The sequence below is a fragment of the Mustela erminea genome, chromosome 3 (assembly GCF_009829155.1).
Source record: "Mustela erminea isolate mMusErm1 chromosome 3, mMusErm1.Pri, whole genome shotgun sequence".
Classification (NCBI taxonomy): domain Eukaryota; kingdom Metazoa; phylum Chordata; class Mammalia; order Carnivora; family Mustelidae; genus Mustela; species Mustela erminea.
The window spans coordinates 115783243-115811155 of record NC_045616.1 but is presented as its reverse complement, the minus strand read 5'-3'; the positions used below and the strand labels follow the sequence as shown (position 1 = coordinate 115811155).

General features: G+C 40.4%; 1 long non-coding RNA gene across 1 annotated transcript in view; it reads left to right on the top strand.

Moving 5' to 3' along the window:
- The window catches only part of LOC116586775, a 292442-nt gene that overhangs the window by 106432 nt on the left and 158097 nt on the right, over positions 1-27913 (top strand). Inside the window, exon 3 of the long non-coding RNA XR_004284148.1 lies at positions 19349-19384. This is a non-coding gene — a long non-coding RNA (uncharacterized LOC116586775). The remainder of the gene's footprint in view (positions 1-19348; positions 19385-27913) is intronic.

Sequence of the window (27913 nt, the reverse complement as noted above, 5' to 3'; positions counted from 1 at the left end):
CTCAGGGCCTGGCTTCTTGAGGTGGGAGGAGGAGACGGAATAGATGAAAGTTCTTGGGCTAACGTGACGGCTGGTTAAATTCACAAAATGGCAGATCTGCTAAGCACCATTGTCATCCCTGTAGGAGCGTTTCCTCCCTTTCTCTATTTATTTACCAGACCTTTATTGAGCATTGGCCAAGTTTCAGCACTGTGCCACTACTTCTCCGGCAGGATCCCATTTAAGCCTTACAACAACTCATTCGGTAGATCAGTGGTTCTCAACAAGCAGTGATTTCCTCCCGTGGACATTTGGCCACGTCTGGAGACATTTGTGGTTGTCACAGCTGGGGTGAGGGGTGCTGCTGGCAACTAGTGGGCAGAGACCAGGAAAGCTGCTCAACACCCTGCAGTACAGCAAGCAGGTCCCGACAACGGTGGTAGATGCTACACCTTTCCTCATTTACAAATGGGGAAACTGAGGCCCAGAGTGATTATGAGAGTGTCTGATGTCACACGGCTGGTAAGTGACGGAGCTGGCAGAGCCTGAGCGCTTATCACCACGCTAGATGACTTCCTAGTGTCTCCCTCTGCACCTATCCTTTGCTGGTGAGCTTCCTCTTCTCCTTTCCAACAACCAGTTTGGGAATAATATGATGTTTGCTTTGGTGGGACTTATTATAAAGAAGATTCCTTTGAGCACACTTGAAATCATTGTATAGCTTGAATATATTAGTGACCCCTGCAAGAGTAGAGTCTACACTTAGCTTTAATCTACATGAAATGTGGATATGTTACTCTTTTTCAAGCACCTAGTATCTCTGTGTAGTTTCGGAGATATTCCACTCCAAATAAAGAGCTTCCAGTGGTTTCAGAGGTAGTGATCTGTGGGGGGGAGCATTTGTTGGCCTGGAGCAAGGAAGGCACAGTGCACTAGAAATGATACTGATCTGAAACCAGGCGCTCTGCTCTGTTTGGCCCCTGGGCCTTTGCACAGCCATTGCCTCTGTTAGAATACTCTTCCTTCTTTTCTGGCTCATTTGTTTTCTTTCTTCAGGTCTCACATCAACAATCGTTGCTTGGGAAGCTTTCCCTAGATCTTGGCTAGGCATCTTCCTGTGTGCTTCCTGAGCTCTAAGTCTTAGATCAACTCTCTCTGTAAGGAATATAATGAGCTGCACATGTAGTTTAAGGTTTTCATGGTAGCCACATTAAAAATATTAAACAAGGGACAGATGAAATTAATTTTCATAATCTATTTTATTTAACCCAATATATCTACAACATTAACATTTTAATATGTAATCAATACAAAAGTTATTAATGAGATATTTTACATTTTTCTAACTAAATCTTTGAAATCTGGTATGTATTTTATACTTATAGCTCCTCTCAATTTAGATGCTAAATTTTCAATGGTTAAAGTGAAATATAGTCCTGCCAAAATAACAAAGCTGCATTTAATAGAAAAATATTTCACACTGCTTTAGTTTTTAAATTTAAATTTATTAAAATGAAATTAAATTAAGAAATTCAGTTCCTCGGTTTCAGAAGCCACATTTTAAGTGTTCAATAGCCACATGTTCTAGATTACTGCAAGTTCCAGTTAGCTGAAATTGCCTGTTGATTTGTCTTTTCCTCCCACCAGATCATAACCTTTTTGAGATCAAGGATCAGGTCTTGTTCACTGTATTTGCCAGTGCCTGGCACAGATTTTGGTACATAGCAGGCACTCAATAAATACCTGTTAAATGGCTTGAGATAACACATCTAATCATGGTTTTGTCCTTGATTTACTGTGTAATCTTCATAATTCAAGTTCTTCTCTAATAAAATGGGAGTTTGGGAGGCTTTTGAAAGTCTGTTGCACTGGGTGGTAACAAATATCATGGGATCAAAGGGATTTGTAGTCAAACAAGTGTGAAAAACACGGGGTCCTATAAAAGGAGCAGGTTTCTTTACTGAAGGGCTTCTCAAGGCCTTGAAGGTTTCAGAGCACTATGACTTGACAGGATTAAACTTTTAACTTAATTTAATTTTAATAAATCAAAAACTTTAAATTACAGAGGATGTCCTGGAGTGCCTGGGTGGCTTAGTCAGTGAAGCGTCTGCCTTTGGCTCAGGTCATGATTCCAGCATCATATTGGGTTTCCCCCTTCCTCTGCCTGCTGCTCTCTCTCTGTCAAATAAATAAATAAAAGTCTTAAAAAAAATAAAGACGATGTCCTATTGTCCCAACATGTATGACCGTGGAACTTTTCTTCTCAAAGCATTTGCAGAACTGGCTCTCCCTGGAACATGGTCCAGGAATCCCTGGGTTGACGTAAGTCTCTTCAGCTTTACATTCCTCCTGATTTAGTCTATGTTTAAGGTCATGGACTCAAGAGCTTGTGACAATGTGCACTGATTTCTTTTCAGTTTTATTAAATCTATCTTTCACTTGACAAGAAAAAAGTGGGGGTGTAGAGTAACAACTCACTCTTTGCCATCAAGTGACGCAGAATCAGTGCCTTACCTTACTCAAGATGGTTTCCAGATTAGAAAGTAGGAGTTCTTAAAATATTGCTCATTGTCAGACGGGCAGTGAAAACAATCTTCATTTACTTATTTCCTCCTCCCCTCCCACCTGAAAAGGTACACAATGGACATATGTTACTTGCCCCTTTCTTAATGGCTGACATAGTGTTTTCAGTGAAAAGGCAATGTTTGGTTCCCATGAGGAATGAATTTTAGGATACCTGGGTAGTTCAGTCGGTTAAGCATTGGTCTTTGGTTCAGGTCATGACCTCAGGGTTCTGGGATCAAGTCCCACGTCGGACTCCCAGCTTGACAAGGAGCCTGCTTTTTCCTACTCCCTCTGTTATCTCCCTGCCCTCCACTTGTGCTCGCTCTCTCTCTCTCTGTCAAATAATTAAATAAAATCTTTTAAAAAAGGAATGAATTATTAAATGGAACTATATGAATTGACCCATATTCAACCACTTTTGACCTACAAAACATGACAATTTCTTATGATTCAACATACTAATTATAATAAGTCCCTCTACTCATAACAGTTATTGGAAAGCTAAGGTGGAACTGCGTTTATGAAAAAAATATAGTTTAGAAATACATAGCAAAGTATTTTTTATATGCAAAATCACTATATTTAAGCCTTCTCAAGAGCAAATGTTGAGAATTATGTGTAAACTAACAGATCAAGCCACGTACACATGATGGATTCAGACTGTAGTCCCACAGAATAAACCTTTATATAATGTAGAGTCATTATCGAATTACCATCCAGTCCTGTTATGCTAAGAAAGCCTAAATTTCTCATCCTTTCTCCACGAGGTCTAATATTTATCCTCTAAGGCTTTGTTGAGTTCCCAGTACCCCACAGCTATGTTTTCCTGTCCAAACCTGTACTTAGTTTTCTTGGGGATTTTTGTTTGGTACATTCAGTCAACTGTCTTCATCACTGTGAACAATGTTGCTCCAATCAGGTCAGTTAATAACCACTCAGAATCTTTAATTTATTCATAGTGGCCAGTCTTCTTATTCTGCAATTTTGTACTCAATGTGCCAACTGCCAGGACCTGACTCTTGGACCAACAAGCCATGAGGAGGCCCAGCCAGAGCAGAGAGGACATTTGCTTTGGTGTCCAGCAAACTTATTTTCAATACTAGCCCTGCACTTGACCAGTTGTAAATTTTATTCTCAGTGTTGAACTTTCTTAACCCCCTGTGTACCAGCTTATTATGAAGGATTTTATAAAGTATGCAGATGAACAGCCCCATGAAGAGGTACATAGGGTGAGGTCTTCAATAGTCCCTAGAGGAGATTTTTGTCCCTCTGGAACTGGGATGTACCCCCCTCCTGAAATGTGGATGTGTTCACCAGCCTGGAAGCTCTCACAGCAAAGTTTTAAATGTGTGTATATGTGACACTGCAGTTCTTTTCTTTTCTTTTTAAAATTTATTTATTTTTGTGGTGGAGAGAGAAAAAAGAGAGTGAGTGAGCACACAAGCTGGGGGTAGGGAGTGGGATAGAAGGGTAGAGGGAGAAGAAGGCTCCCTGCCAAGCCGAGGATGCAGGACTTGATCCCAGGACCCCAGAATTATGACCTGAGACAAAGGTAGGTGCTTAACAGGCTGAGCCACCTGGGGCACCCATGACACTGTAATCTATATCCAGGAATTTATCCTAAGACCTTAAAGGATAAAAACACAAAGATGTACATATATACAGGGATGTTTGTTGCAGTGATATTTATTTTTTTCCATTTTATTTTATTTTATTTTTTTAGTGTTCCAGCATTCATTGTTTATGCACCACACCCAGTGCTCCATGCAATATGTGCCCTCCGTAATACCCACTACCTGGCTCCCTCAACCCACCACCCCTCTCCCCTCCAAAAACCTCAGTTTGTTTCTCAGAGTCCACAGTCTCTCAAGTTGTATCTCTCCCTCCAGTGCTATTTGTAATAGCAAAAATTGAAAGCCACCTAAACTTCTAATTGGTTAATCATCATAAATCTACACAGTAGAGGGGCACCTGGGTGGCTCAGTGGGTTAAAGCCTCTGCCTTTGGCTCAGGTCATGATCCCAGGGTTCTGGGATCGATCCCCACATCGGGCTCTCTGCTCCGCAGGGAGCCTGCTTCCTCCCTCCTCTCTCTCTGCCTGCCTCTGTGCCTACTTGTGATTTCTCTCTCTCTGTCAAATAAATAAAATCTTTAAAAAAAAATCTACATAGTAGAATATAAGGATGGTATTAGAATGATGATATGTATCTGCATTTGTTGGCATAGAATGATGTCTATGGCATATTTTTAAGGTAAAAAGGGTAGATTTCAATTTTAGCATTTGTAGTATGATCTCATTAAAATAAATATTTATTTGTGAGTGTATGTGTATAGGTACAGAAATATATCTAAAAGGATTTATGTAAATATATTAATAGAAATTCTATCTAAATGCTAAGTGTTAAAGAGATTACTTTCCATATGGGATAATACTTAAATTGCCCTTCATATGTAATGCCCTGACATTCCTATTGTAGGAATTTCAAGGCTCTTGGCCTAGGTAAATAGGGTGGGTGAAAGATGGAGACAAGTTTGTTTGTTTTAACTCTGTGGACTTTTGACTGAATCTCTCTGTGAGTTTAACTTAGGGAAGAAAACTCTAGTTGGCTTCATAATTTTGGAAGGAATTCAATGCTACTCTAATATATATTAATACTTTATATGAATAATGTCTTGCTTTCCACTAGCTTTTTGGAATGCTGGCACACACATTACAGCACTCCAATTTACTAAATCTTGTAGATGGCTGTGCATACATCTCTATTTTTACACTCTCTTTACAAGGTATGAAAGCTCCCCATATTGCTGATGAGAAGACCAAGCCTCAGGGAGGACAAGTAACACAAGATCCCACCGCTAGTGAGGGCTAGGGTGGTGTTCTTTCCATTGTATCATGCTTCTATTTTGTCTTATTTTGCCCTAAATCACCCTCCATCTGATTCCTCCAACATACTAAGGGAAACTGACCCTCCTCCAAAGTTTTCAACCAGGTGTGGAGAAGCACCATGAAGATAGCTTTGCAATGAAAGACACATCTGTGGTGTCAGAGTTCATGAAGCTGAAGCCTCCTCTACCACTTACTGGCTATGTAACCCTGGGAAAATTACTGAACTTTTTCACTCCTTCACTTTTTCTTCTGTAAAATGGGGTAGTGATAGTTATACCTACATTGTAGGCTTGTGAGAGGACCAATGGAAACAATTCAGGTGTTCTAGTTCCTAGTGAGTGGTGGTAGAAAAATGTTAGTCACGGTCACTCACCTCCTTCTTTCTTTTCTTTTCTTTGTTTTAAAATTGTCATGCTTATAAAAGCCTCACATGGACCAAGAAATGGAGACAGAAGTTCCATGCCTTGTCAAAGGTCATGCATAGTTGATAAAAGATGGAGTAGCTCTTTTTCAGTCTTCCCATTCTGCAGAGGGCACACATGGGTTGTTCTGAATAGAGGGTAGAAGTTGTAATGGGGGCTCAGGGTAGAAGGGTGTTTCTTCTGGTAAGACATGCAGTAGGTGAATGGAATGAAACAGCAACTAATCCAACCCAGCCCCAAACCACAAATGTCAACAGATATTTTATGGCAGAGAAGGTGCCAACGAACATGTCACATGCTCTTTTGAAAATAAATGAAGCCACATAGGGACTCTAAAGTAAAAAATAAGAACTGGGCTGTTTATGGATCTCCTCTGGCTCCAGTTTATGGTGTTTCAAATTCCACAGCAGGAAGAAGCACTGTAGGAGGAGCCCCGCCGTATGATTGAGAGGTCACCCGGCTCTCTGTTATCTAATTGCATCGCACGGGGCAAGTCACTCAGGGCTCCTGCAGCTGCCTCATCACCAGTGGGGTAAATAAACTGTTCGTGGGTTTGTTAGGAAAATAATTCCAGTATTGAGGTTTTGATTTGGTTGCTCTAAACTGAAGTTCAAGTCAAATACAGTGGTCTGTTCCCCAGAGAGTTTGACATCTGCTTCCCTTGGAAGCCATTTCGAAGGTGCTTCATGGAATCAGACAATAAAGTATCTCAGAAATTATCCTGTGATTGTATTTCATGGATTTAAATTTTTTTTTGTCAGTGGTAGATTCTTTTTTACAGGGGAAATTTAATGTAGAACCTCAACATATAAAACACGAAAGGAGAGTTGCCCTAGTTGAAGCAAAAGGGCCAACCTTGTCCACTTTTCTTGCACCAGAGCCCATCTCTATGGGTCATCTCCAGAACCAGGGATCCTGGAGAGCATAATTTGAAAATGTGCTCATAAACCTTGATAGGTGCAGAATCACTGCTGGTTATAAAGCAGATGCCCGGGTCCCATTCTGAAAAAATCAGAATCCAAATTTTCAACAAGGTACTCACATTCTCTAAAGTTCAAGAATCATTGTGCTTTCATGTTGCAGGCATGGAAACTGATATCCAGAGCAGGGAGATCATTTGTTTGTAGTCACACAACTAGTGATGGGTCCACGCCTAACAGCCAGGGCTCCTGGCAGCTCACATAGATTCCTTAGTTGTAAGCAATAGGAACTCTGGCGAGCATAAGCAGAAGAACTCATTGGAAAGCTATTTTATGCTTCAGAAAGTGGAAGAGAAAGCACAAGACCCAGGACTCAGTAATGCTTCACCGAAGCAGGAATTAACAGAGTCCCTTCAGGACACCACTGCCCAAAACAGTCAGTTAGCACCAGTGCTGGTCCTTGGGGTACTTTATCAGTAGTCAGAATCTTGGGAAAGAAGGTCTGATTGGTACAGCTTTGATAAGGAGGTCCCCTTGGTTGATCACAGTGAACCTTGACTGACAGTTCTAGGAAAACCTTATTCCCTTATTCGCTGGGTGTGATAGATCTCAGTGAGGTGATGCTACCATAGAAAGTGAAATGCAGGTTAGGAGGCACCCACCACGCTGTGCTGTCTCCATTGTTGGTGGCTGGAGGAGGGCAATGCTTTACACACACACACACACACACACACACACACACACAATCCAGTTGAAATGAAGGAGTTAAGGTAAATTCTGTGGCTTAACTATCAGCCAAATGACATTTTAACAGCTTTTTTAGCATAGCCTGACTGGACTGAGACCTTCCCTGCAAAATGCCTTAATCCCTGGCCTCTAAATAGAGAGTTATTTTCAATTTCTTCAGTTCCTAATGTTTTAAATGGAACTACTGTTCCCCTTAGAGCACCCAGTGGCTGGCTGGAGACCTTTATTGATATATATATAAATTACCCCAATCCCCTCTGCTGCCTACAGATCCAATCATATTGAACTAATGCGCATATAAATAAAAACCTGGAAGTGTGGTTTATGGCAATAAGTAGTGCAGCCGAAGTTTATACCATTCTGCAAAGACACCTTGATACATTGCTGATAATCTTCATAATGTGTTTAAAGAGGCAGTGTGTCCGCTCAAGCTGGAGCACCCTGGGAACTGAACGGGAAATCTGATTCCCGAGCTTCTGATTGACCAAGAGAAGAATCTGTCCTGCCAGGAGGAGGCTTACCCCAGGCAATATGCAGACCAGAGGCAGGAAATCCTTTCCAAAAGTCTCCATAAAGAGAGGGGCTGGCCTACAAAATGTACAGGGGTTGGACCATGAGTTCCCCTGCCATCTTTTTGGGCCTGTGTTCTGTGATTAATCCTGATAGCCTGGCTCCAGAGAAGATGCGCCTAGGCTGGGAGCATTTTGCAGAGCAGAAGTCTTTTACCCCCTGGAGTGATGTGTTCATTCCTGGAGGGCTGTGTACTGTACCTCCCTTAGTGATGCGCCCTCCCTTACCTGTCTTCAGTCTATTCTGTGTGCTGTAGCCAGAGCTATCTTTCTTGAAGGCACATCTGATTTTGGCTGCTCTGCAGACTTTCAGTGACTTAACCAGCCTTGTGAGCCTTTCAGGCTTTGAGCCATGCCCACCCCTCAGCCTTATCAAGTTCTGTACTCCCTAGCCTGTTGACTCCAACCACTGTGCTCTTTTCCTCTTTTACTTTGTTGTGAATGCTCTTGTCTCTGCCTGGACTGCACAGTTCACACAATATAGGACCAGGTCCCCACCTGTTGTGCACATCTTCTATTCCACTGAGCAAGTTCCCCGACCTCTTGGCCTTTCCTCCCCATTATCCCATGACTCCCAAGTGCACTTCCTGGCTGTTCTGAGACCCATCCGCCCGTGCTCATATCTTCTTATTCGTGCACATTTCCTTTACCCTTGCACCTGGAAAGAATCTCTGTCCTGTGTCTCATCATGAACTTATTACTTTTAACTTAATATCGTATTGATTTATGTGTGTGCATTAATTTCCCTTCTTGTCTGGATATGCCTGGGACTGGTTCATCTTTGAATTCTCTTGAGCTCCTACAGTACCTTCCTGTAATAGGGGCTCAGTAAGTGTTTGTTGGTTGTAAGAATGAATGAATGTATAAATGCATGGCTCTTGGCCATAGTGGGAGGTGCCAGCCCTGGACAAGAACTCAAAGTGGGAACTTTGGGCAGTGGGTATGAAAAACACGAAGTTGCCTGTGTGCCTGGGAGCCTGGGAAAAGGGGGCATGTAGCATGGAGGTGTAGGGAGGGGAGGTTGGGAAGAGGGATTGGTTCTGTTTTTGAGCATTTTGCTTGGGACAAGCCTTAAAGCTAAGCCCAAAGGGGAAACAGAGGCAAAATAAGGAAAACACATTGTTCTTGCTCTGTGTTGTAAGAAGTGGCTGTGTGTGCCCCAAGGATTGGGCCCAATAATCCTTTTGGGGTTTGGGTAGAAAATATTAGAATTTGTATTTATATGGATTTCTCATCTGAGAATTTCCTATTTCTCATATGTTTTAATATGTCTCTATTGCATTAGTGTTGTGATACATGTATGTGATATGTGATATGAAAATAAATATGTGCATATATAGATATTTATACGTTGGATTGGATGACACCATTTTTTTGTTTTAACTAATGGAGTATGCAATCAAAGTTTACAGACTGCTGGAGGCCCTGAGTGGCTCAGTTGGTTAAGTGTCCAGCTCTAGATCTCAGCTCTGGTCTAGATCTCAGGGTCGTGAGTTCAAGCCCCACATTAGGCTCCACACCGAGCTTTGAGCCTACTTACACTGAGCCTACTTAAAACAAAACAAAACGTGTTAACACGGTGTTACTTTAGAGATTAAATCCCTGTGCTGAACTAGATGCTGCCAATAACCATCTAACCTTGAACTGATATTAACAGTTTCACCTACTACACAGAAAAATAAAATATAAGGAAGTACCTTTAGTTTACCTATCTGTATGCTCTTTTGAGATCTCTTTCGAAGTTCAGTGTAATGTAATAAAGTACACTGGCCTTGGGATCGTCAGCCTTTGTTTCTAATCTGGCTCTGGCACATACTAGCAGTGTAAACTTGGGCGAGTCAGCCGTTCTGGGTCTCAGTTTCCTCATTTGTAAAATGGGATTGATATCAGTCCTTATTTCAAAAATGAGATAATTCTTGTGAAACATTTAGTAAAATGCAGGGCACATACATCATAGCTGCAGAAGGACCTGGTCCAGGCATGTCGATCAGCTGGTGACCACTTCTTCCTGTGCCCATAGCAGACATCACTAATTGATCTCAGCCTTTTTCCTTCTGGACTTTAGACTAGACCTACAAGATTAGGTCACATAATGATTTTCTTTCCCCTGGGGGTAGCTGCAATCTCTGAAAAGCATTCGCTATGAGAAGCTGCTAATGTACAGAAACAACTTTGTGGACTTTCTAGCAGCAGGAGAGATCCCAGTGAGACTTGAGGAAGAGCTTTTCCTATTTAAGATCCCAGTGGGATGTTATCAAGCAGGTCTTTGAAAACGTTCCTCTAGGGATTTTTGGGGCTATGGCAACAACAATGAGGATAATGCCTCACATTTTGAGCAGTGCTTTATAGTTTTCAAAGCACTTTCATGCACATTTTCTAACTTCATCTTCATAGCAACCCTGCCTGGCAAAGCAGAGCCAGCATTAGAATCAGAAAAATAGCATTTTTTTTTTTTTTAAGTGAAAAGAACCCTAGAGACTTTGTCCAACCTCCTCATTTTATAGACAAAGAAATTGATGCCAGAGAGGGTGACTTGTTCCAGGTAAGTTACCTGAAGCCCAGGCACTTGCATTCTACTTCTTGGTATCATAGACTATTCCCAGTAAATGCTTAAGAAAGATTAGTCGAAAAAGGAATGAATGGAAAAATGACTCTATAAATGAAGGTAGTCTCTTGGTAGCTAAATCAGGACCACAGAACCTCCTGTCTGTGATGCGGATGGCAAGGAACATTTTCTCCTAACACCCTACACCTATTAATTGCCATTGCCTGTATGTTCACCTGGCAGTACCAGCAGGTTCCAAATATGTTTGTGTTAGGGCTGGAGAAGGACCTTTTATTGGTGATGATTTTGAAATATTAGACACTTGTAGATTTAACAATCTCAGAATGTTGAAGTTTGCTTTACCTGTGGTTATAGTAGTACCTGGGTCTCTTTGCTGATCTCATACCTGTTCTTCCTTCCCTACTTCTAGGACTAAGGGAATCCCACCTCTTCCATATTATGTGTTTTCTTAAGTTTCCCTTAATGAGGAAGGGAGTCTATAGACGGCCGATCTTATAGGAGATCCTAATTTGGGTTGACTGATATCACAGGGTCACATGGAAATAATGAGAGTGTGGTTTCTTGGTATTTGGGATGACTAGACTAGAAGCACGAATATTTTCCTAAGCACTAATGTGAATTAATTCCCTCCTCTCTTCCTTTTGAATTGGATACTGACTTTCCTAAGCACTCTAAGGAGGTACAGAATTTAAAGACCATCAGGAAACAGCAATTGGGAGATGAGGCAAAACATCTACAAGTGAGGTAATTAAGTGATAATTTGTAGATCTGACCAAGATTAAGAAGGGGCACAATTATAGTATTAGGAGTTCACTGAAGAAGTTCACTATGGGCTATAGCCTTGAACTTGAACTAGATGTAGAAGAACAATATCTATATTATTTACCTAAGAAATAATTTATTACATGCCAGGCACTATTGTTAGTAATTTATAAATACTGGTTCACTTAATCCTCCTAACAAATTTTTCAAATAGATACTCTTTTTAAAAAAAAAAATATTTTATTTATTTATTTGACAGATCGAGATCACAAGTAGGCAGAGAGGCAGGCAGAGAGAGAGGGAGAAGCAGGCTTCCTGCCCAGCAGAGAGCCCTATGTGGGGCTTGATCCCAGGACCCTGAGATCAGACCCGAGCCAAAGGCAGAGGCTTAACCATCTGAGCCACCCAGGCGCCCTCAAAAATATACTCTTATCACCATTTTGTAGATGAGGAAATTCAAGTGGATGGAGCTTAAGTAACTCACCAGAAGTCGGGTAGGATTTGAACCCAAGGCAGCCCAGTGTCCAACATCTTAGCTACTACTTACTCTTGGAGTAAGGAATTGGAAGGGCAGAGAACAGGAAAGAGGTGTGGGCAACAAATGAGGAAAGAGTATTTACAATGGGTACAGTGTATTCGGGACAACCAGCTGGACTGGAGTTTGGAGGTTAATACTGGGAATACCAGCAGAGAATTATGAAAATATGTAAATAGGTTTGGGTGTGATTATAGTTGGTGGTGATTAGAATAGAATGGAATAGAATAGAACAGAATAGAGCCTGATAATACATCTGTGGTGGTTTTAGGTTTTAGAATCCATGGATTCTTCTATATTCCTCCCAGAGGTGGAACTGGACTGCCCTCCTCTTAAGTATAGAGTGACTCACTTCTAATAGAATACAGTGAAATGAAGGTGTGTGACTTTTAAGATGAGGTCATCAAGGCATTGTGGCTTCCTCCTCTTTGTCTCTTTTGGGTCTCACTTTGGGGGAAGCCAGCTGCCAGGTTGTGAGGTCACTCCAGAAGCTCATGGAGAAACCCACCTGGCAAGAAGCGGAGGCACTTGCCAACAGCCATGTGAGCAACCCTTCTTGCAAGTGATTCTTGTAGCCTTGATCAGATCTTCAGATTACAGTAGCTCTGGCCAGCAACTTGACTGTAATCTCATTTTGACAGCTAAGACTTTTCTGGATTCCTGAGCACAGAAACTGGAAGATAATGCTTGTTTATTGTTGTAAGCTGCCAACTTTGGGAATAACTTGCTATATAGCAATAAATAATCAGTGCAGCCCTTGGTGCTATGTTGAGTTTAGACTTTATCTTATAATCCTAGCCCCATGCTTCGTATTGAGTGCGTGGTTGATGAATGGGTCCCAGAATGAATTAAAGATGATAGGGAGTCACTGGACGTTTTTGAGCAGGTGAACAACATGATGACAGTTCATTTCTAGAAAAATTAATGCAGAGTGAGTGGGCAGTGAATTAGAGGTGGAGGACATTTGTGGGAGGGAGGCACTTTAGTTGGCTGAAATGTCTTCAGCATGTAAGGCTTAGGTTTAGGGTGAAGGGAAGGAACAAAACAAATACAATTTCGATGAGAATCTGGCCTTTGCTTGTCTTTCTTTACACAAGAGCCCCAGAGCCTTGCATAGCACTTGGCAAATCATAGGCATTCAATAACGTTTATTGAATGAATGAATGATTGATTGAATGAGTGAGTGAGTAAGTGGGTGAGTGAATTAAAAAAAAAAAAAATAGAAATGTGGTGCTCCAGAAAACTGGGTTCCTACTTTTCTTTAGAAATGAAAACTCTCCAAAGATTCTATAGGTAATATCTGGAGTAGCTCTCAGTGACCTCAAACTCTATTTTCTATTTCTGTGATCCTGATTGGGGCCAGCTTGTTTTCAAAGCCCATTCCCATTCTGAAGTTGATTTTAAAATATTCCTTTTCTTTTCACATCATTCATGCCACAAACATTTACTGGGCATCTATAATATACTTGGCATTGTGATGGGCCCCAGGGGGAGAAGATGAGTGAAGGATGGTCCTGTGGTGCTTCAGTATTTCTTTCTCTGCTTTCATCTCTAGTCATCTCAGAAGTTTATTTTTGAAATAAAGATTCATTTTCTTAGTGGAATTCTTAAGTGGGGAGCGATGAGATGAATTCGGGCTTTTAGGAACTGCTTTTAGAACTTGTGGATGACTTCCACTGTTTGCTGCTCACCCTTGCTGATATGCTCTATTAATATTCAAAAGCTGTCACTTTATTTTATCTTTGTTCTTTAGTAGACTAGACTGCTGGCTGGGAGAACCTGGTTTGTCTGGGTTAGTCTTGTCACACTGTGGGGTAGGACAAAAAGAGACATGGCTCAAGGTTGTTAGTGTTTTAAAAATGGGGGGGGGAGTTTCTGCATATTTCTCATGGTATCACACTCTATGTCATTGACTTCTGTCCCCTTTTCTTGTAAATAAGATTCAACATTGTTAGGAGCAATCCCAGGCGTGGACTGCTGTTGAGTGGACAGTTGCTAGAAGGCACACAGTCTGGATTTAAGGCTGAAGAAAAGCTCCAGGGATGGCATTTATCTATCAGGGCCATAGTCCTCTTTAATAGCAGCGACTGGAATGTTGTGTTAGAAAGGATTCTAATGTATACTCGAGCATGGTAGGGAAGAGCAGTGTTAGTGACGGCTGCCCAGGGGCAAGGGTATGGGGACCTGCAGCATCGATTTGGAGCAACTATTGAAAGGCTGAGCCTTAGTTTAGGTGTTCTGGGTAAGGAACCAGATGAATGGAGCCTAAGAAAAGTTTCATTTCCCTTGACTAATCTTTTCTCCATCTCTTTATAATCTTCTCTTTCACTGTTGCCTTTTCTCCCTGCTCCTATTTCCCTGTTCTTTCTTCTCATGCTCCATTGTTTCTCCTTTTCTTCTCTCTCTGCCTCCACATACCTCTCTTTCAGTTGATTTAAAGTGTACCTCCCCACACCCACCCAGCTACACACATCTGATGTAACTATGGCTCTTCCGGGTTAGTCTAAATATGTTCAGAACTATGTAGTGGTTAGGGTGATGGAGGTCAATGGCTTTACAACACCCCAGGCTCTGTTTTGCCTCTAATTCTTCTGGCCTTCTTTGATATGCCGGCAGAGGGACTAAGGAGTCCAGGTCATTGGATCTGCAAGGCCACAGTCAAGTACATGGCCAAGAAGGAGCTCTCAACATGAGGAAGTTATACACATATGTAACCCTCTGCTTCCCCTCTCCACACTATACACAGATGGACAAGTAAATCTCTCCAGAGTCTTTCTTTTCTCTGGTTCTTCTCACCAGAATTAAATTCACTTAACATTTTAAAAGAAAAAACATCTGAAAATATTCACACACTGGACTCTAAAGGAGGAACGGTGTTTCATTTACATTTGCTTTCCATTTAAGTCAAGGTGCACACACTCAAAGCTGCTTCCTCTAGCAGATGCAGACTCGAATATTATCATAATGCTTCCTTTTTTTCCCCTTCTCTCCATTTGATAGCCACATTTTGCTCTTAAATATTTCATTTTCTTTTATTCAGTCTTTTAGGTTACTATACTGGAGCAGAAGGGAGCAGGGAGACAGTCTTTTTCTCATCCCAGTTGATATTCATCTGTCTGCCTAAAATTTTTTTTTCCTTTTTTTTTTTTTTTTTTTGTCACTTACCACCATTTTGGCTTGTGGATATAGGTTTTTGTGTTTTTTTTTTTTTTTTTTTTAACCTCTAAGCACGTTGAATGTCTTTAGGCTTGCACATTAGACAGGAGACTGATAGGATAATGATGATGGAATGTTAAATGCTATCTATGTAAATCAGCTCCATCAATGGGTACAAGATTCAGCTACTTTAGGCCTTTTTTTTTGACATACATTTTCATTTTTTTTAAGGAGAATAATATTGGATTGTTATTAACCTACTTTAGAAGGATCTTTGTATTACCAGACACATTACTATTTTGCATAAAGTCATATTAAATTTTGGTACGATGTACAACATGGTTTTCCCCTAAATGTTGCTTTTAACCTCCAAGTAGTTTCTTTTGTATTTTTGATGGAAGGTTGGTTTCTGATAGCCAGATCCCAATTGGGAAGTAGAAAGGAAAAAATGAAGATCTTTACATGCTCTCTGAAGGCAGGGAAAAGCAACTTATATTTCCTCCACTTATTCGAAGTATGAAAATCAGCTAGGTAGATTCTAAGAGTGATTATGTTTTGAGGTGATCCATGAAACCTCTGCTTCATCTTTGGGTTCTAGAACACAGCCATTAAGAGCTAAGTTTGAAACAGGATTGGATTTGGTTAAGGGCATGAGAATGGTTATCACTCTCGGTTGCAACTAAGATAGGCTTTAACTCAAACCTGGTTGTACATGAGAATACACGAGGATGCATGTGGCCTCCAGGGTGGCCTGGAAGTAGGACTTCATGAGACGTCATCAGGTTTCTGTCTTTTCTTCCTCCCCCTTTCCCATCTCTCTTTTCCCCACTTCTTCTCTGTTTTTTTTTTTTTCTCACTGCCCATTTTTACTTTCCTCTCTGATTTATCTCTGATGTATCTCCCCATCTTTCTCTTTCTCCCTCCATCACTCTCTATTTCACTTCTCTTCTCCATTTCTCTCTCTTCCCACCCTTCCCACTCTTGTGCTCTCTCCATTTTCTCCCTCCATCTTTCTTTCACCCCATTTCTACCCGTATCTCCATCTCCCATTTTTGTCTCCCCCGCTCCTCCATCTCTCTCCTCTCATTTTGTCTCCCCAACCTCTCTTGCACCTGTCTCTCTCTCATCTCTCCTCCAGCTCATTTTCTCTCCACCCCATCTGACTCTCTCTCCTCCACATCTTTCCCATCTCTCAACCTTTTCATACAGACTATGTAGTTGTTTCCTCAACATAGTGGGGGACAGGACACAGGCAGCTCCAGTTTTACAGGTTCCCAGCTTGATGACTCCATAGCAAAAAGAATGCTTCTCCCCTAGACTCCAGTTTTATGTAAATTTGAGACGTTTTTCATTAACCTGGCTTGGGTTACATGCCTACCTCTTGAAATTAATTCACTTACACCAGCAAAATAAGATGTCTCATGTAGGTCAAATGCCTATCTGTGTGGCCAGTGGGGATGAGGGTAGGGGCAAGGTGTTTAGATTGGCAGCCCCATAATAATCACTTAGAGCAGGAAAGGAGCCTTCCATTGAGGAAATGAGAATATTATGAACAGAAGAAATGGGAGACAGATTCTGGGCAGACAAGAACAGCAGATATGTACCACAATCACCAAGACAGGGTTATGGAAAGAAGAGAACACTTTCCCATACCACTATCTTGTTCTGGCCAAAAAATGTGTATTGATAAGCAGGTAGGAGAGTTGAATTTCTTGCTAGTGCATGTGGATGATCTTTTCTCTTTGGTCTTAGAGATCCTTCTAGCTTGTAGAAAAGACCCAGTTTTTAATCCCACCAGTGACCTTTCCTCCTTGTCACTTATGTCTTCTACCTCCCAGTCTGTTGTAAGGGATCACCTCAGGTGAGTCAAAAAAGTCACACATCTGCCACCCTTGGTCTCTTGCCTTAGGCTGCTTCTCATTCTAAGCGTAGCACTCCACCTGGTTCCTTGGGGTTTCTTAATTCCCACAGCAGACATGAGCTAAATCCTCTTCATCCACAATTCAGCTTGAAACAGTGGGCACATTTCAGAAAAAGAAGTGAAAAACAGGAATAAAATAATCACAAGCAGGAAGGACTAATATTATAATTCAACGTTTTGGTATTGTAACAGCAATTTGGGGGACTGGAGTGTGAAGGAGTATATTCCATCTCATGATGTATCAGCAATTTGAACTGATTTACAGAGACAGAGATTGAGCCTACAGGAAGATGGGGAGAGAACAGAAAAGTGAAGCCAGGAAGCCACTGACACTCCCTTTGCTTTCTCTGCACTAGGCTAGGGGTGAATGTCCTTCACTCAGTATAAACAAGCCAGGAGTTAGGAACTTGGGTGGGGAGAATGACAAGCATACCTTTAATTGGTATGGAAAGCATTTCGTTGGATCTACTTGCTTAAAAATGCCTTAACTGAAGAGAGCCAACCCCCAAAATGAGTTGAGGCCAATTCAATTTCTCCCTGATAAATAGAGCCAGGAGTGTTGACGATGTACGTCAACGGAGAAACCAACCTCATGGATCCTGCTCAAGATGTTTATGGAAAGAGGTCGTGGGGCAAGAGGGGAAACTGGGCTCAGAGGATGGTGCTGAGAGCTCTGTTTCCTCCACCAGGATGTTAATAGCAGTTTCTGGCTGAGCTTGTGGCTTGAGCTGCCCATTTTGGATTTGGCTGGCGACTCTTCTGGGCAGGCTTTGTGCCTCTGCCTGTTTGTGTTAGAATGCGACACATGGACCCAGCAGTCAGCCAGGTGCCAACCATGTAATCTGACACCATATGCTCCCAAGTCAGGAGAGAATAGAGCAGATTTTTTTTTTTACCCCAATTTTGGAAGTAGGTTAATTACATTCATCTATATTTTCGGCTCTGAGGGTCAGAGATGTGAAACGATTCCTGACATATTTAGGTGGTCACTCATGACCAAAATTATTAAGTATGAACCTTACCATTTACAAGATGGGACAAAGAGAATATTCTTAGAGTGAGCCACAGCTCAAAAAGATATTCCCATAGTAAGAATGTTCCTCATTGGCACCACTGTTAAAAATGGATTTAAAGTGTTGTTTGGAGGGGAAATCGGTGTTGCTCATTTTATCGGCATTCTCTGCCCAGGTGTTGGTTTGTTTGTGGTATTTAACTGTTTTTTTCACTGGATATTGATGGATGGAGCCAGCTGTGTCATTTCTCTGTGGCTTTTTGTTCTTAAAGTTTAAGTATCAAAGCCAAACTTTTGACCAAATAATGAAGTCTAATTGATTCAGAGCATTTAACCAATGCAAACTAATGATGGTCTTTCACATGGCTAGCATTTTTGAGAGTTTGATCAGTGCCAAGAAGGTGCTGAGAATGTTTACATGCAATATCCTATCAATCCTTGAAAAACTCCTGTGGCAGGAGCTCTTCATTGTCCTAGTCTTATAGTTAAGAAGTGGGATATGCCTGTTATCCTGCATTAACCCATCTAGGTGTGTACCTCACACTTCTGCACCCTGTTCAGTACCTGGAAGGCTGACAGATAAGGATCCCATCCGCTGCTCCTCTGCCCTCTGGCTTCCTTCTGGATTTGGCAGTAGAGATCCCTGATAACAAAAGCTTCGTAGCTTTTCTTAGAAAGATAGCAGGATACAGGGAGGAGAGTGACCTATAACTAAAGTAGTTTGCCACCCCGGCGTCCCTGTCTATAAACCCAACCTCTTTACTCTGAGTAAACTACTAAGCATCTCTGCCCCTCAGATTTTTATCTCTGAAATAGAGATGAGTCTACCTATCTCTTGGGTGGTGGTGTGGAGGGTTACATTAGACGCTGCATTGGAAATTACCAAGGCAGATTTAGGCAATGTTAAGGTGTGTTTTTCCTTTTCCTTCACATTGTACAAGTAGCCTGTGGGCTCCTTGATATTTTTATTGATATTGATATTTTGAATTAGAGAGTGTTCCCTAATGCAGCAGACACCCATATCCTGCCCAGATCCCCTAGCCCCACCTGGGACATCACCTGTTTACAATGTATTCTGCCATAGCTACTTTTGTCCTCTTTGCCAGAGGGAGTGTGCTTTTATTTTTTATTTTATTTAATTTTTTATTTAATTTTATTCATTTTATTTTTTATTTTATTTTTATATTATGTTTTATTTGAAGGTCCAGTTTCTGTATGAAATTATTTAGGCCAGTTGCTTTGTTTGCTGCTTTATTTTCTTGTTTTATTTTGTGGTAGGTCTTTGATAATTTCTTGTTTTCTTCTAGGAAATTGCTCAGCTTTTGTCTACTGGGATCACCTTGGTGAGTTGTATTTTCTTAAAATTATACATTTATTTAGGTTTTCAAGTTTATTGCACAGAATTCAAAGTATTTTCTAATAATGTTTTTAGTTTTGTTTGCTTTTTGCAGTTTCTTACTTTGTATACTTGCACTTTCTCCCATTTCTTCTTCTCGGCTAACTGAGCTAGTGGTTTGTTTATTGATTTCTTGAAACACCAGCTTTTTAATTTGTTTATTAGTTTTACCTTTTTCTCTTTTCTAAACATTGGATTTTTCTATTTGTTTTCTACCTTCTGCTTTGTTTTGATGTATTTTGTTCTTTTTCAAACTTTTGATTTGGTTGTTTAATGTATTTTTATTCTTTCATCTTCACTACAGATGCTTTAGTTGTGGTTTATAGATTTTTAAAAAAATATTTTATTTATTTATTTGACAGAGATCACAAGTAGGCAGAGAGGCAGGCAGGGGATGGGGGGCAGCAGGCTCCTTGCTGAGCAGAGAGCCCCATGCTGGGCTCGATCCCAGGACCCTGAGACCATGTCCTGAGCTGAAGTTAGAGGCTTAGCCCACTGAACCACCCAGGTGCCCATGTTTTATAGATTCTAACATATGTAATTCTTAAAAATGATCACTATAATGTTTTCTTTATCACATATTAAATTTTCATGCATATTTGAGCCTCTGTTCCGTTCTATCTGTATCATTTGTCCATCTTTTATTTTTTTTAGGATCAAAAATTTTAAGTTACTGTAGGTTTTAGTTCGTTTGTGAGAACAGAGTTGATTTTTGTGTATTTCTTTTATAAATGACCACTTTATTAATGTTTTTCTCGTTTCTGCCTTTTTGTTTATTCTTTTGTGTTTTCTAAGTGTGATATCACCTATGCACATAATGACAAATTATACATTCATTGTTCCAATAATTGTATCTCTTATTTTGTTGATTTTAAATGTATTGGCTGGCACTTTTAGAACAATATTAAATAACAAATATAAAAGAATGTCTCCATGAGTGGGGGATGGGCCAAATGGGTGAAGTGGAGTGGGAGATACAGCTGTCATTATGCAATGAATAGGTCACAGGGATAAAAGGTATCGCATAGGGAGTATGTGAATGGTATTATAATACTGTTGTGCAGAGACAGATGGTAGCTACACTTGTGGTAAGCATAAGCATAACATATAGACTTGTCAAATCACCATGTTGCACACCTGAAAGTAATATAAAATTGTGTGTTAACTATACTTAAAAAGAAAGAAAGAAAGAAAGAAAGAAAAGAATGCCCCTCCCACCCCTCTGTCATATTGCTGGCTTTAATGGGGATCCTTCTAGTGTTTCACTAGTTAGTAGGATTCTTCATGTTTTTTAAAAATATGATACTTAATTTGGGGGGGATCTGTATGTCTTTTTTTCAAAAAGTAAGGTTTTTTTTTTCTTTTTAACTTGGAGATGGATTTAAATTTTAACAAATGCTTTTGGCAGTTTTCTTGGTAATCGTAGTTTTCTCCTTTGACCTATTTATATGATTAATTTCATTAATGGATTTTCTGAGATTAAAAAATACTCTTGAATTCCTGGAGTGAATCAATATGCCTAATGTACTGCCATTACTCTCATTGTTAACATTTTATTTAGGACTTTACATTAATATTTTAAAAGTTAGGTTGGTTTGCATATTTTCTATTTGTGATATTTTACTTGTCAAAATTTAATTCTTAATGGCTTTCTAATAGTCTACCACATGGATACGGCACAAATTAATGTCACTATGGTTCCTTTATATAGACACTTATGTTGCTTCTAGTTTTCAGCATTGTAAATAAGTGACAATGAAGAGTCTTATTAATCCCTCTCCTTAGTATCAACTCATTCACCACTTCGTCAAAGAATCCCTTCCTGACCCTCTGACTATATCAAATCCTTCAGTTATCTGGAGTTATCTTTTCTTCACAGGGCTTGTTATGCCTATAATTTACATGGACTGTATATTTAGCTGATTATCATCTATCTTCTCCGGTTAGGTGGTAAATGCCATGAAGTCCAGGATTATGACTGATATTGCATCTTTCAAGGAGCTCAGTGCCTAGCCCATAGTATGTGCTCAATAAACATTTTCTGAATACTGATTACCATCTATCTACATGCATTTACTTCTAAGGAGAGTAGGCCTATTACAGAAAGGGAAACTTTAACTTTATTTTGGGTGTATGTTGAGATAATATTTTGGTTGGAGCTTGGGATGAACTGGATTGTTTTCATAATAGATGAGAGAGGAATTGATTAGAGTTGGGATGATGGAGAAGGTGCAGGTGGACAGTAGTTAGAAAGGCTATGATCTGTGAGAGGGAAGCCGAAATGTAGGCCCTAGAGCTGATGGTGAGGACAGTAAAAAGTTTCAGAGAAAAGATTTTTCATATGAAATACCATACAATGGGATCTTTCTCCACAACTCTGAAGTCTTCAGAAAAGACTATTCAGCTTATCAAGTGCTTAGTCTGAATAGATTTCTTTTTTTTTTTTTAAGATTTTATTTATTTATTTGACAGAGAGCACAAATGGGGGAGCAGCTGAGGGAGAGAGACAAGCAGACTCCCCACTCAGCAGGGAGACCAATGCAGGGCTTGATCCCAGGACCCCAGGATCATGACCTGAGCCAAAGGCAAAGGCTTAACAGACTGAGCCACCCAGGCACCCCCTGAATAGATTTCTTATGGAAAATCGTTTTTGTGAAGCTAAGACAGAATTGGTTATTCATTAAGTACAAAGATGACACTGTCATCTAAGTTTCACCTGATTAAGTTTAACAGAAGGAAATGTAAAGCCCTGCATATACATTAAAAAAAAATCAGTTGTCCGAATAAAGCTTTAAGGAACACCCATTTTTGATACTTTTCTCTTTGAAAACATGAGCGATTATCTGAGTGCAACATGAGCCAATTCTTTGTGGTCAGTATTAAAACTAAAACTATAAATGCGGTAATTAATTGGAGGACAGAATCCTAGTCAAAGTACGTTATAGTTCTACTTTAGCCTATTGGTCAGACTACATTTAAAGTATTTTTTATAGGCTTTTACTTTAGTTTTTGGCAGACTTGATAGAACCCAGAATGCTACCTTGTAGAGAAGAGTTTGGGAAGCCATGGCCTAAAAGTAACATTTGAGGGGAGTTTAGTCTTAAAAAGGAAGAAGCTTGAGGGCCACTTGTTGGCTGTCCTCAAACATGTTGAAGGACCGCCATAATGAAGAGGGATAGATACTGTTCTGTGAGACGCAGAAGACATATTTGAAACAATGGGAGATATTACAAGGCAGAAGATGTAGACTTAATATTTGGAAAAGCTTTGTAGATTAAGTTGAACTACACTGCTGTTAGAAGAGGGAGCTTTCTGGATTTGAGGATTCTAGCTGAAGCTGCATGGCCATCTGTAGGAGACATTCATAGAGGAGATTTCTGCATTGATTGGGCCAGGTACATGGCTTCTTCATTCTTTTTCAGTGGAGAGGCTATAAAAAAGGCTAGCTGCCTCACTGGTTTCCTTCTTGTTACTAGCTTATTATCTCCTTTACCCTGTAGGCTGTAAGTTCTGTGAGGATGAGGGCTATCTATGTCTATTTTGTTCACACTGAATTACCACAGCCTGGCATAGAGCTTTGTTTTCAATAGTTGCCTGGTGAGGTAAAATGAATGGTTGCCATCCTAGGTAGCCACGGCTAATGGAGCAGCTTAGCTCCAATGGAAGAAAGGAAATTAATCAAAGGGACTGGGTCAGTTGATTTTTGTCTTTCCCTGGGCCCTGTCTTTTATGTACCAGGTAGTGAGCCAATAGGAGACCTTTCAGGTGTCGCCTTCCTTTCTCCATTCATGAGCTAGCAGAATGGTTAAGAGCACAGTTCCCAGAGTCAATTCCTTTGTATGACTTTCATAGAGTTGTTATGAAGATTGAATATGTGTGTGTGTGTGTGTGTGTGCAAGCTGTTATAAATTGGTATAAATTCCTAAAATTAAGCTGTTGGAAAATATAGGACACACAGTAGGGCTTTGAGTAGTACAAGGATGGTGAATTATTTCCCTATATATATATAGGAGCTTATGAAGAAGCCCTCTAAAAAAAAAAAATTTTTTTTTTTCTTCTTCACATTAGGGAGGTGGAAGGCTGGATCTGAGATCCAGCTTTGCCATAAGCTATGATCTTAGGCAGGTCATTCCCCTCCCTGAAACACCAGTAATATGACTCTGAAAATAGCAGTCTTGACTACCTTGAGAGTAAAATGAGCTAAAATACGTAGTGGGGGCTTGATAACTCTATAGAATAAAATGCATACCTTTAGTATTATTATGCTTGTATCTTTATACCTTGCCCCCAGTACACACCCTTTGTAGTGGAGACCTGGCTCAGCTGCTGGATTATAGGAAAAGGATTTTTCCATTCTTCCAGGTTTAGCTTTTTCTGATCATCTCTTCCTGAGAAGGGGAGGGTGGGGGGAATACATCCTTTTTGCTTTAAAGCTGATCAGGATGCTCAGTTGTAAGGTCCTAGATCAGAAAGAAAAATTGCTATTTTGATTTCCACACTGTTCTTCCATGCCGTTTCTTTCTCAGCCCCTCTTGAAATTTCTCTAGTTCTCCTGTGGCATAAAGTGAGTCAGAATGGCAAATGAAACATGCAGGAGACATAAATTCCAGGCATAAAATATATATCAAATATACATCTATCAATTGGCTTTATGCTATCTGAGCTGCCCCCAGGGTGTCGGTGGATCAGGTGAATGGATTTCTGCCACTGTGGGTAATTCCATAAGGTAATAGGGTGGGCCCTAATGCAGTGGAGAGGCAATATTCTCCCAGTTATATATCATGGTTTAAAAGGGGAATTTGTATATTTTGATTTTGCGAGTCAATGAAGTTGAATCCCCAAGGCACTCTCGGAGCTCAGGTTTTCTGAGGCTGTGGAGATGAACTGGCGGAAAGCCAGGAAGGCAGCCTAAAGAGAAGGAAGCCACCTCCACTACAGAGGCCTGGTCCAGAAAGGCTCAGTCCTGAGACCTCCCAGAAAGCTCAGGGTAGAGATAATCACCGTATAAATGCTATATATTTTTCCCATTTAGTTGGCCGAGCTAAGGATAATACCAAAGAGTGAATTTGTTTAACCAAATAGGAAAAAAGAAATTGGAGCTATTTGATTGACTGACAAAACTCAGTCAGAAGTGGTCAGTCAACTAGTTGTGCTGTGAGAATTCAGTGAAAGAGTGAAGAAAGATAGAGCTGAGGAGAGAAACACGATGAATAGTTAATACTGATTGAGATAACATCTTGTTTTCCAGGTACTGTGCTTAGCACTTTCCATGCACTAGTTTAATACTTTCTACAACTCTCTGAGGTAAGAACTACGATTATGATTCACATTTTATGGTTGAGGAAGTTAAGGCATGGAGAGGTTAAGCAACTTGCTCAAGGACCACCTAGTCAGTGGTAGAGTAGGGATTTGAAACCCCTCTTAACCACTATACCTTACTACCTCCAAAGGAGTAAAGCTCTTTCCAATTTGAGGAATGATTTTCTAGGCTCCAGGAAGTCTGATGATTTAGGTTTAGAAAAGTTTAATCGGAAATGAGAGTATTAGAAATGCACCTAGAAGCAGGTTAGTACTTCTTAATATGCTAATACGCTTAAGAACTGTTTTTACAGTTCTGCAAAATTGGGGGGCAAGGGGTAGGAAGAAACCTAGTTTGACCTGACTTTAGATAAAAATCTCTGTTAGCAAAATCCACACTTGGACTCAGCCCAAGCAGCCCGGTTAGAGATCTGACTTGCCTTAGATGTAAGAGATTTTGAGATTCCAAAAATAGGCTCCTGAAGAAGGATGCAGACTTTGATTTGATTACTGAAGTAGAGCTGTGCTAAACATTTCCTATCATTGATGAGTCCCAAGTCCAGTACACAGCATGTGTACATTAATAAGCAGGATACAACAAATGAGTCCCTAATATCCAATCTCTTCTTGCTAACAGAACTCAGTTTCATTCAGGCAGTGACCACCCGCACCCCCACCCCCGCCCCGCCCCCTCCCACACAGCCAGTTATCTCAGACACAGCCAATCCCAGTCTCAGATCCCAGGGGTAGATCAGATTGGATTTAGGGTATTCCAATTCCTCTAGCCTGTGATTGGGCGTATGACTTGATACTGGCCGGTCAAAATTGAGAGGAAGTGGGCGAGGAGGGAGAGAGGTTGAGGTGTCCGGGTAAATTTTCTTCTATTTTAAGAGAAAAGCTCAGAAAGTTTATCTTTTTCTTTACTCTGGAAGTAGCTGTGCTTGTATAGTGATAACTATATATATCTCACAGAGCTTTATAACTTTCTGGAAGACCCAACTAAAATCAGCTTAAAGAATATAGGTTTATTTTCTAATTTGTCACACAAGAAGTTCAGAGGTAGGACAGTTCCAGTGTTGGCTAATAACAGGGGCACAAGTTTCCTTCCATCTTTCTGTAATGTGTGTTGGTAACTTTCTTTGTGGTGACAAGATGGTCATAGCAACTCCAAGAATCATTTCACACAGGAGAGGCAAGAATGTTCAGAGGCAGGAAATGGGGCAAGTTCCTGACTTGTATCCCTTTACACAAGTCTGGAAAACATTAGAAGGGCCAAAGCTGACTTCCCCTTACATTGCCAAGATTTGTTACATGCACATTCTTCAAACAATTGTGGGAAGACAAATGGAATGGCCATAATTGGCTTAGATAATTAACCACCAGATTTAAGAGGAGTTAATGAAGTACACTGATGTCTGATACCCAAACAAAGCGGGGCTTCTTTGGAAAGGAAGAAGTGGGAGTGTGTAACTGTTGGATAGATAATCAATAGGGTTGGCCACAGGCTGCAACAATTGTCACCAGGCTAACAGTATGAATGAAACCAACACAAGGATGACAGGGTAGACAGACAGAAAGAATCCGAGTCCTTGATGACATAATGAGCTGCTGAATCAAACCAAATAAAAAGCCTGCCCAACTACCTGTAGACCTTCCATTATGTGCCATAAATCTGTTCAAGGTTTCTGTAATTTAAAACTGAGATCACTGAACACAGATACAAGGTCCTTAATAAACACTTGGTAATGAACAAATGAATGAATGAACAAGGAAATGCATTTGAAGTTTATGTTCTAAGAATGGAAGTTTTTATTGTATCTGACATTAGAATGGGCAAATTTTTAAAAAGTAAGAATAAGTCATATTTTGATGTATTGAGAACACACAGTGAATCCTTTTGAAAAGACAATTTTTTTATCTTATGAAATTGTTCTTTTTTTTAAAAAAAATAGGGGATAACTGTGGTTATTATGGTTGAAAGAATATTTCTTTCTTTCCTTCCTATCTTTCTCTTTCTTTCTTTAAAAAAAAAAAGATTATTTATTTATTTATTTGACAGACAGAGATCACAAGTAGGCAGAGAGGCAGGCAAAGAGAGAGGAGGAAGCAGGCTCCCTGCTAAGCAGAGAGCTCGATGTGGGGCTCTATCCCAGGACCCTGGGATCATGACTTGAGCTGAGGACAGAGGCTTTAACTCACTGAGCCACCCAGGAGCCCCTCTTTCTTTCTTTCTTAATTTTATTTTATTTCTTCAGCGTTCCAAGATTCATTGTTTATGCACTACACCCAGTGCTCCATGCAATACGTGCTCTCCTCCATACCCACCACCAGGCTCACCCATCCTCTCATCCCCAAAGCCCTCAGTTTGTTTCTCAGAGTCCACAGTCTCTCATGGTTTGTCTCCCCCTCTGATTTCCCCCAATTCACTTTTCCTTTCCTTCTCCTCATGTCCTCCATGTTATTCCTTATGCTCCACAAGTGAAACCATATGATAATTGACTTTCTCTGCTTGACTTATTTCACTCAACATCATCTCTTCCAGTCCCGTCCATGTTGCTACAAAAGTTGGGTATTCACCCTTTCTGATGGAGGCATAATATTCCATTGTATATATGGACCATATCTTCTTTATCCATTCGTCTGTTGAAGGGCATCTCGGCTCCCTCCACAGTTTGGCAATTGTGGCCATTGCTGCTATGAACACTGGGGTACATATGGCCCTTCCTTTCACTACATGTGTATCTTTAGGGTAAATACCCAGTAGTGCAATTGCCAGGCCATAGGGTAGCTCTATTTTTAATTTCTTAAGGATTCTCTGCAGTGTTTTCCAAAGTGGCTGCATCAACTCGCATTCCCACCAACAGTGTAAGAGGGTTCTCCTTTCTCCACATCCTCTCCAACACTTGTTTCTTGTCTTGTTGATTTTTGCCATTCTAACCGGTGTAATGTGGTATCTCAATGTGGTTTAGATTTAAATCTCCCTGATGGCTAATGATGATGAACATTTTTTTCATGTGTCTGTTAGCCATTTGTATGTTGAAAGAAAATTTCTATAAATAACCAGGTCTCTCCTCAGTAGGTACAAAGTAGGAAGATTAGATAGATATACTGGGAAAGTATTTAATAAAACCTTTATCAAATACTTGTTGAGTGGTTAGTGTGTGTCAGGCACTGTGAC